A 9,589-nucleotide genomic window follows, 5' to 3' on the forward strand; every position below is an offset into this window, starting at 1 on the left:
CCCCACCATAGGAAACATCCTCTCCACATCCACTCTATCAAGGCCTTTCAATATTCGATAGGTTTCAATGAGATTCCCCTTCCATTCTTCTGAACTCCAATGAGTACAGGCCCGGAGTCATCAATTGGTCTTCATACAGTAACCCTTTCCTTCCCTGAATCTCCTCTGAACCCTCTCTAATGTCAACACATCCTTTCTTAGATATGGGGCCCAAAACTGCTCACAATATTCCAAGTGAGGCCTTACCAATGCGTTATACAGCAGACGTTAATCTAGCAACCATCAGAGACATCCCACCTCCCCTGGAACTTCTGGGAGTCTCCTGCATATTAATAGTGGCTCCCTGAAGCCCGCAAATTATATACAATATCACGGAAATCAATTTTTTTGAGAACGAGCAAGAGAAAAGCAAGGGAGAGCATGAGAGTGACCACGAGAGAGAGAGAGCGCGCGCGAGAGAGAGCAAGAGAGGAAGCAAGCGAGAGCGCGCGAGCGAGAAAGCGAGAGAGAGCGAGTGAGCGAGAAAGTGAGAGTGCACGAGTGAGAGCGAAAACAAGCGAGAGAGGGAGAGAGAGCAAGCGAGAGCGCACGAGCGAGAGAGGGAGAGAGAGCAAGCGAGAGAGAAAGCAAGCGAGTGCGCTTGAGAGCACACGAGCAACCATGAGAGAGAGAGAGAGAGAGAGAGAGAGAGCGGAAGCGAGTGTGCGCCATTGCAGAGTGTTCCAAAAAAAATATAAAACGTATGTCATCCCAGACTACACTAAAGTGTATCCCTGCCTAATAGGGGTCAAAAATAATGACAGTGTTGCTCACTGCACTGTTTGCAACAGTGACTTTTCTATTACCCATGGTGGGTTAAGACTGTAAAAGACATGTTGAGGTGAGTTTAACAGGTGTCATTCGTTCATTAGCAAAGCTAACGTTATTTAAACTAGCTGGCCAGCTGCTAAGGATCTACTCTATTGCAGATATCCCACCTCTCCCGGAAGTCTCCCGCAAATTGATGGTGCTACCTCCCTGAAATGAGTTTTTGCAGGGTGGGATGTCTGCCATCATGCCTTTGAGATAGGGAAGGAAACTGGACCTTCCAAAGGAAAGCCATGTAGTTGCAGATAGAATGTGTAAACTCCACATAGACAACACCATAGGTCAGGATTAAACTTAGGTTGATGGATTGTTAGGCAGAATCGCTATCTACTGCATTACTGTGCTGCTTCACTTGTGTATTCAAAGGACTCCTTTCCAGGAGAAAATTTATTCACTCTTTTTGACAAAGGGATCTGTTTTAATGTTACATCCCTTTGCCAATCTCCTGCACCCTTAAGCAATGGCAGCATGCTCCTACCTTCCTTGATTGGACCAGATTTAACTGGCCTAAAGCTCAAGGTGTTGTAGAGAACTGTTTGCTCTTTGCAGAATAATGAAGAATTCCCATAAGATTTGGGTAGTGAACGTTAGGAACTCTGCTCTAGAGTTGCTGAGTACATTCCAAACTGAGATCAGTGGACTCAGGGACATCAAGGGAGTCGGGGAATATGACTATCAGATCAGAAATTGGACCTAAGGCCTAGCATCAGCCAAGGTCTTCCTGTATAGAGAAACACTCAACCGGCTATACTGACCACTTCTCTTTACATTCTTAGATCACCTGCCAAATTGTCTTTTTCTCCAATAAAACTGCCAGAATTTTCAATGCCAAATGAAAATTAATAGTGCATTTTGGGGACAGCTCCTACTAGGCACAAGTTTTAAAGCAGCAGTACAAAGGAATTTATTGACATCTTGTTACCAAGGGAACCATGCTTTCACTCTGTCCACATTCGCATTCTCTCTTGTTTTCCATTTCTGTCATGGATAGAAATTTATACTCTAATATTGAATGCATTTGTCCGATCTACTGGACACAGCAAAGGCCAGGTTGGTGTTAGATTTTGCTATGTGATAGACCAAAGGCAATATAAATTGTAATTATAAGGAGCATAGCCAGAAATAGAATTGGACTGATTTCTAAAGACTGCAGAAAATTAAATTATTATGTGGAAAAGCAGCATAAACAGATTTTTAATGGAGATTTTACACAAGTGATTGCTTGCCCAAGCAAAGATTTCCTAGTGTTGCCGATTACTTCTATTTTCTTCTGACTGTTAGTCAGAGAATAAACATTGACTGGGAGTACTGTACATGACAGCAGAAAATTTTTCTGGTTTGGAGGATATTCCTATGAGAGTAATTTGAGCAATTTACAAATGCCATTTGGACACTTGAGATGGCCTTGACTATAGTATTCAAAAACAATTCACACTGCTGCCATTGGCATTTTATGCCAAGGTTTTGTTTGCATTCATTACTGCAATTAATCACCAGCCATCACCAACACATCTAGGGCATATATCAAAGGTGTTTGCGTCTCATAAATGCCTAGTGTAAAAATTTTCACTTTGTTAATGATCTGACGATATGTTATTGGGACGAGCAGTTTGACTTACTCATCATCCAAAGGTTTTAAATAACTTCTATATTTAAACAAAGGCATACATCACTGTTTGGATAAAATATTGTCCGTTCAGCAGTGGGTAGAATGAATATATATCACTGGATCTGAGCGAGGCTAGATTTCAGCAGCACATCCTTTTAAAACTTCTGCCCAAGTGCCAAAGCCCATCTTTCCTTAGAAAGGATAAGTTTCTGAGAGGGATAATATATCAGCCATGGTGGAATGGTAGAGCAGTCTTGATGAACCGAATGACCTAATTCTGCTCCTATGTATTATGGTCTTATTGGTCTTATCCAAATGATATTGTTCTTCATTTCCATTAGCATCAGGCTCTTGCTTCTTGCCTTAAACATGCTGACGTGACAGAAATTAATAATTTCTATGGCAGAAGATATGATTTTTAAATTATTTTGTATCCTTGTCCATTCATATTACAGCGATGTTGATACCTAAAGAAATGTACTGGTGTGAAAAAAATATATTGACAAGATACTACTCACTTTTTATTAAAAATGGGTTTTCAATCCCCTCTTGGGTTCAGTTCGAATTTCATTGATACTTTTATGATTCATAACCATTTACAATGCTTTGTTCTTGTTAGGCTATTTCATACAATCAAGTTTATTGTTGTTTATGTTAACCAACCAAGGTGAAACGTCAGGACTGGAAACTGCCAAAATGACTATAAAAAGGTTATGAATGCTCTTAAGAGGGAAATCAAGAGGGCAAAGAGGTATGAGGTAGATCTGGCAGGTAAGATTAATGAAAATATCAATAGGTTAAATCCTCGAGATAATAATAGCAAAAGGGTGACTAGGGAGAGAATGGGTCCCTTCAGGGTTCAGAAGAGCCACCTGTGTCTTGAGCCACAGGAGATGGGTGGGGTTTTCACTGAATATTTTTCCTCAGTGTTTACTGAGAAGAAAGTCATGGTGTTCAAAAGATAAGGGAAATATGTGGAGATGTTTTGGAGATCACTCTAATTTCCAGGTTGGAGTTACTTGCAGCCTTACTGTACATTAAGATTGATTCAGTTCCCAGGCCCTGGCTATGCGTATCATTGGAATTTGTGAGAAGCTAGAGAGAAAACTGTGGAGGTCTTTGAAGTGATAATTGTTTCATCATTAGCTACTGGTGAAGAACCTGAAGATTGGAAGGTGATGAATGATGTTCTGTTTCTCTTAAATGGCAACCAGGATAAGCAAGGGAAAGACAGGCCAGTTGGGAAGTTACTGGAGCGAATGCTGAGAGAAAAGAACTGCTACATTCGGATAGGCAGAGCATGATTAGAAGAGTCAGCTCAGCCATTCATGTAGCAAATCATGCTTGGTGTCTCTTTGATTAGACTTTGTTTTGAAGAAGTGACCAGAAAGGTTGGTGAGGGTGGGACAGTGGATGTTGTCTATTTGGACTCTAGCAAAGCCTTTAAATTCCTGCATGATAGACTAATCTGAAAGATTTGGTCCCATAGAATCCAGAGAGAGCTAGTAAAGGGTGAGCATTGTGAGAAGAGTGTTCTGAGCCATGCTATTTCAATACAATGAATATTGTAGGTAAGGCAGATGAGCTTAGAGCATGGATCAGCATTTGGATCTATGGTATATCAGACATTAGTGAGAGTTACTGTAGTTAGGGAGGAACAGGAATGGCAGCTCAGTGTTTTGTGGTTTTATTGTTTAAGACATGATAGAGAGGAAGATATTAGAGGGGAAAGGGTGGCATTACTAGTCAGGGAAAATGTTATGGCATTGCTCAGATAAGACAGACTGGAAGGCTTGTCTACTTAAGATATATGGGTGCAACTGAGGAATAAGAAAGGATGATCACATTCATAGGATTATATTATAGGCCACCCAATAGTCAGCTGGATTTAGAGAAGCAAATTTGTAGGGAGATAGCAGACTGTTGCAAGAAAAATAAGATTGTGATAGTAGGTGATTTTAATTTTCCATATTTATTGGAACTCCCATACTGTAAAAGGACTAGATTGATAGAGTTTGTCAAATACGTTCAGGAAAATTTCCTTAATTAATTCTTAGAGAAGGCATGATACTGTATCTTCTCTTAGGGAATAATACAGAGCAAGTAACAGAAGTGTGTTTAGGGGGACACTTTGGATCTGGTGAATATAATTTCATTAGTTTCAAGATAATTATGGAGGAGGATAGGTCTGATCCTCAGGTTGAGATTCTAAATTGGTGAAAGCCCAATTTTGTTAGCAGCAGAAGAGATTTTTTAGGCTGTTTGATGCCAAAGGGATGCTTGGTCAGTGCAAGAACTTCAAGAATGAAATATTGAGAGTATAGAATTTGAATGTTCCTGTTAGAATAAAATGCAGAACTAACAGTTCAGGGAACTTTGATTTCTGAAGGATAATGAGGCCCTGATTAAGAAGAGGGAGGCACATATCAGATATGGGTAGGTAGGATCAAATGAAGTGAATGAAGTGTATAAAAAATGCAAGAAAACATGCAAAGAATAAATCAGGAGGTCTAAAAGAAGGCATGAGGTAGCCCTGAAAGGAAAGGTGAATGAGAATCCCAGGGGCTTCTGCAGATATATTAAGAGCAAAAGGATCCAAGGGACAAAATTGGTCCTGTTAATTTGCATGGTCATCTATACATGGAGCTAAATAAGATGGGGGAAAGTCATAAAAGAATGTCTTGCAACTGTTTTTACTCAGGAGACAGACACAGAGTATATAGACTGAGGCAGAACAGGAGTGAGGTCATGGACGGTATACAAAAGAGGATGCTTGCAGTCTTGACGCAAATTAGGGTGGCTGTCTCCCCAAAGGCTGACAAGAACCTTATGGGAGGAAAGTGAAAAAATTGCAGGTATTCTGGCACAGATATTTATTTATTTGGAAATACAGCACAGTAACAGGCCCAGGCTACCTAATTACAACCACCAGACTAATTAATCTACCGTGCTGTTGATACAAATAAAATAATTGGCACCTGACAACTTTGTAGTGCATTTCCATTTCTCCCATGTTATTTCCCTTTTTCTCAGCCAAGACTGATGCTTTCAAAAAATCCGATTATTGAAATTGCCTGCACACAAAGGGGGATTGACCAGATGATGATATAAAACATCCCTAGTCACAGGTGAGTTTCCGAAGGATTGGAGAATGGTAAAAGTTGTTCTGTTGTTCAAGAAAGGTTTTAAGAATAATTTGGGAAATTACAGGCCGATGAGCCTGATGTCAGTTGCGGGTAAACTTTGAAAGGTATTCTAAGGGACAACGTATATAAGGTATTTGGATAGATAGGGCTTTGTGTAGAGTAAGTCGAGTCTAACCAATCTTATAACATTTTTGAGGAGATTAAGAAGAAGGTTGATAAAGGAAAGGTAGTGGATGTTGTCTACGTGGACTTTACCAAGGCCTTTGACAAAGACTAGCATGGGAGGTTGGTCCAAAAGGTTCTGTCACTTTACATCTGGATAAAGTAGTAAATTGGATTCAATATTAGCTTAACAGGAGAAGACAGAGAGTAGTAGTAGATGGTTGTCTTTCTGACTAGAGTCCTGTGACTAGTGATGTGCTGCAGAGATCACTGCAGGATCCATTGCTGTTTATCATCTATATTAATGATTGGGATGTTAACCGGATCAGCAAATTTGCAGATGACACCAAGATTAGGGCATAACGGACAGCAAGGATGGCTATCAAAGCTTGCAGTGTGATCCGGACCAGCTGGAAAAATGGGCAGAGAAATGGCAGATGGAACTTAATGCAGACAAGTGTGAGGTGCTGCGCGTTGGCGGGACAAATCAAAATAGGGCTGACAGAGTGAATGCTGAGGTATTAAGGTGTGTTGTAGAACAAAGGGATCCAGAAATACTTTTGCATAATTCTTTGAAAGGGGCATCATAGATAGATTGATATAGTGGCCTTCATAAATCAGTGTATTGAGTACAGAAGTTGGGATGATATGTTTTATTTTATAAGAGGTTGGTGAGGCCTAATTTCGAGTACTGCATGCAGTTCTGATAAATGACCTACAAAAAAGATATCAAAAAGAGTACAGAGAAAATTTATAAGGACTTGAGGTTAAGAATAGCTTAAGTAGGTCAAGAGTGTAGGAGAATGAGGGGAGATTTAATAAAAGTAAAGAAAATTATGAGGGGCATGGATAGGGTAAATGCAAGCTGGACTTTTTTCACAGAGGTTGAATGAGAGTAGGACTAGAGGTAGTAGGTTAAAGGCGAAAATGACAGTATTTAAGGAGAACTTGAGTGTAATCTTCTTTACTCAGAGGCTGATGCAAGTATAGAATGAGCTGCCAGTGAAAGTGGTGGGTACAAGTTCAATTGCAGCATTAAAGGGAAGTTTGGATAGGTACATGAATGTGAGGGGTATGGACTGTGGTCCTGGTGTGGGTAAATGGCACTCGGTAGAAAAACTGTTCGGTATGGATTAGATGGACGTGTTCCTGTGCTGTTGTGCTCCATGACTCTGTGGCAGCTTCAAAGGTTCAAAGGTCCAATTCAATGTCAGAGAAATGTATACAATATACATCCTGAAATTCCTTTTCTTCGTAACCATCCACATAAACAGAGGAGTGCCCCAAAGAATGAATGACAGTTAAACGTTAGAACCCCAAATTACACTCCCCCAGTTCCCCTCCCTCCTGCGTGTAAATGGCAGCAAGCAACAATCCCCCCCTTCCCCCACCGGCAAAAAAAAACGCATTGGCACCCGCTATCAAGCACTGAGGCATGAGCAAAGCAGTAGCAAAGACACAGACTTGCAGTTACCCCAAAGGCTTTGCGTTCCACTCGGTATAATACATACCACATTCAACTCACTTTTGTCCACACGCCTGACTTCCTTCTGCAACACATGCATAGAGGAAAGAACAGAACAAGTTCTAGAGGTGACATGCAAGGGGACATCACCTCTAGTAGTAGAAAGGAAAGCAATAGTGAAGGTAAAATTGTGTATTGCCAGTTTCAAGTGAGGCAACCCTTGCAAGTGAGATGTAGCTGCTGCTGCAGGGTACTGGAACATTTATCCTATAATACCATAGAAATAGTATGTGCAATGTCAAGTCCAGACAAAAGTAATATACTAGAACTGGAGGAACAATAAGTAAAGAAAATACTTCACACGATTAAATTGAGTGTCCAAAAGGAGAGAATTATCTTTCTAAGCTGCAAAGGTCTTTTGGAAGTATTCAGGTATATATGGCCAGCACTTACAAATTATTTCCTTTAAGAGCTAAAAATGTTATTATTGCTATAATAATTGATCATTATGTCCAGACATACGGTGCTTTTTGTGGATCCTCTACTGAATTAACAGGGGAACCACCACAGAAATTATCCTTGAGTTTAAACTCATAATAATATAAGTGATACAGAATGCGCTGTAATAATTTAAGAATTTATACTGGATTTATTAGAAGGTTAGGAGATCAACATCTGTTAGTATCATTGCGATGGGAACTGCATTAATTTTTGTTTCATTTGCCAACAGCTAAGATATCTCTGTAGAGATTTCTTATGTGATAGCTCAGAGAAAATGAAATCCAGGTCCCAGGTAAACAAAGTGAAAATCAAATAAAATGTAAAATCTGGAAATCTAAAATAAGAACGAAAGATACAAGAAATACTCTGCAGGCCAGACTGCATCTCTGGGAAGAGAATCAGGTGGAAGACATTTTGCTTGTACTGGGAAGGAGACAACAAAAGAAACCTGTAAAGCTGCAGGGAGAGTGAGGGAAGGGGGAAATGTCTCTGACAGCTTAAAACTGGCATGATCATGGGGCTAATCTGTAAAGTTGAATGGGTGCAGTTAGAGAGTGAGCTCGAAGTCAAAGGAAAGGAGGATGTGTGAAATGAAGAGCAAGAAGATGAGTCAGGTCAGGCTGGGCATTTCCTCTACAGGGGACATTAAAGGGGAAAAACAAGCAAGCTGATCCATCATCAGATGTCGACGGCTGATACAGAAAGAGAAATCATGTTGCTTGAATTTGTAGAAATCGAGCACTTCATTCAGAATACAGCTCCTCATTTTCCATTTAGGTACGTTGCATCCTTCTGGACTCAATAATGAAGTCTAGAACTTCAGGTAACTTGATTCCCCTGTCTGCGTGAGCTTGTGAGTGTACTCCCCCACTTCTCTTTCCCTTTAGAGATCGAAGACAGTGGCTAACTAACCAATTCAGATTTAGACTTATTTATTATACTTACCTGGCAGGGGAGAGACCGTGATCATTAGGGCGGTTCTTCCAGGACGAGGCTATCCCACTGCACTTTGGGTGTGTTGACGCCTGCGATGTCCCCAAATGCAGGATACTCGACTGCAAAATTTGTGGTAGTGGGGGACTGTGTTCACGTGCTAAGAAATTTTTTTAAAGGAAAAAAAAGAAATAATAAGATCTATTTATCACGTGACATTGAAACATACAGTGAAAAACATTGTTTGCATTAATAACCCTAGCCCAACATTCTGGCATCAACACAGTATTCTGACAATACAGGCAGCAATGACAAAAGCAACAAAGCAAAACAACAGTAAAACAAGCCCCTTTTGCATCTCTCAGACCCACCTTCTCACACACATGCAGTCCTCTAACCCCAGGACAGGTCACTTCCAGGCCATCACTCCTTGTCCCCAGGTTCTCAGACTTTCAGACACTGGGCCTTCACCTTTAGAATTCACCAGTCACGGGTTTGATATTTGAGCCTCGCCTTCTGGACTCACATAGACCTCCCACCTGGTGACGCAGGCCCTAGTGATTCCTTCATTTCTTCATGACTCCTTCGGGCCTCAACCCTCGGTCTTGAGTCACCATGCTCTGGACTTCGATCTTTGGCTTTGCCTTCTGTACTGTTTGACTTTCTGGACCGCACGACCTCACATCTCGACTGACATGGACCTCTGACCCCCGTGACCAGCCTTCATGACCTCTGCCAGTACCCGAGATTCACCACCCATACAGACCTCTGATCCAGGACAAGTCTTCAACTTGGGGTTGACTGGTCTCCTCAGTGCCTACCGACATGACATCTGGGATCACTGGCGCAGAGAATAGACTTAAACTTGTGGCTGGACTCTTCATTTACCACCCCTGACCTCTAACT

The 9,589-nt window shown here is 41.0% G+C and overlaps 1 non-coding gene across 1 annotated transcript; it reads left to right on the forward strand.

Annotated features, from left to right (window-relative positions):
• The first annotated feature begins 8,687 nt into the window (after positions 1 to 8,687).
• On the forward strand, positions 8,688 to 8,846 carry LOC140211331 (U1 spliceosomal RNA). The gene has a single exon (XR_011889430.1). It is a non-coding gene; the product is annotated as a U1 spliceosomal RNA (small nuclear RNA).
• Positions 8,847 to 9,589: the final 743 nt, after the last annotated feature.

The sequence above is a fragment of the Mobula birostris genome, chromosome 16 (genome assembly GCF_030028105.1).
Source record: "Mobula birostris isolate sMobBir1 chromosome 16, sMobBir1.hap1, whole genome shotgun sequence".
In the NCBI taxonomy this organism is placed as follows: domain Eukaryota; kingdom Metazoa; phylum Chordata; class Chondrichthyes; order Myliobatiformes; family Myliobatidae; genus Mobula; species Mobula birostris.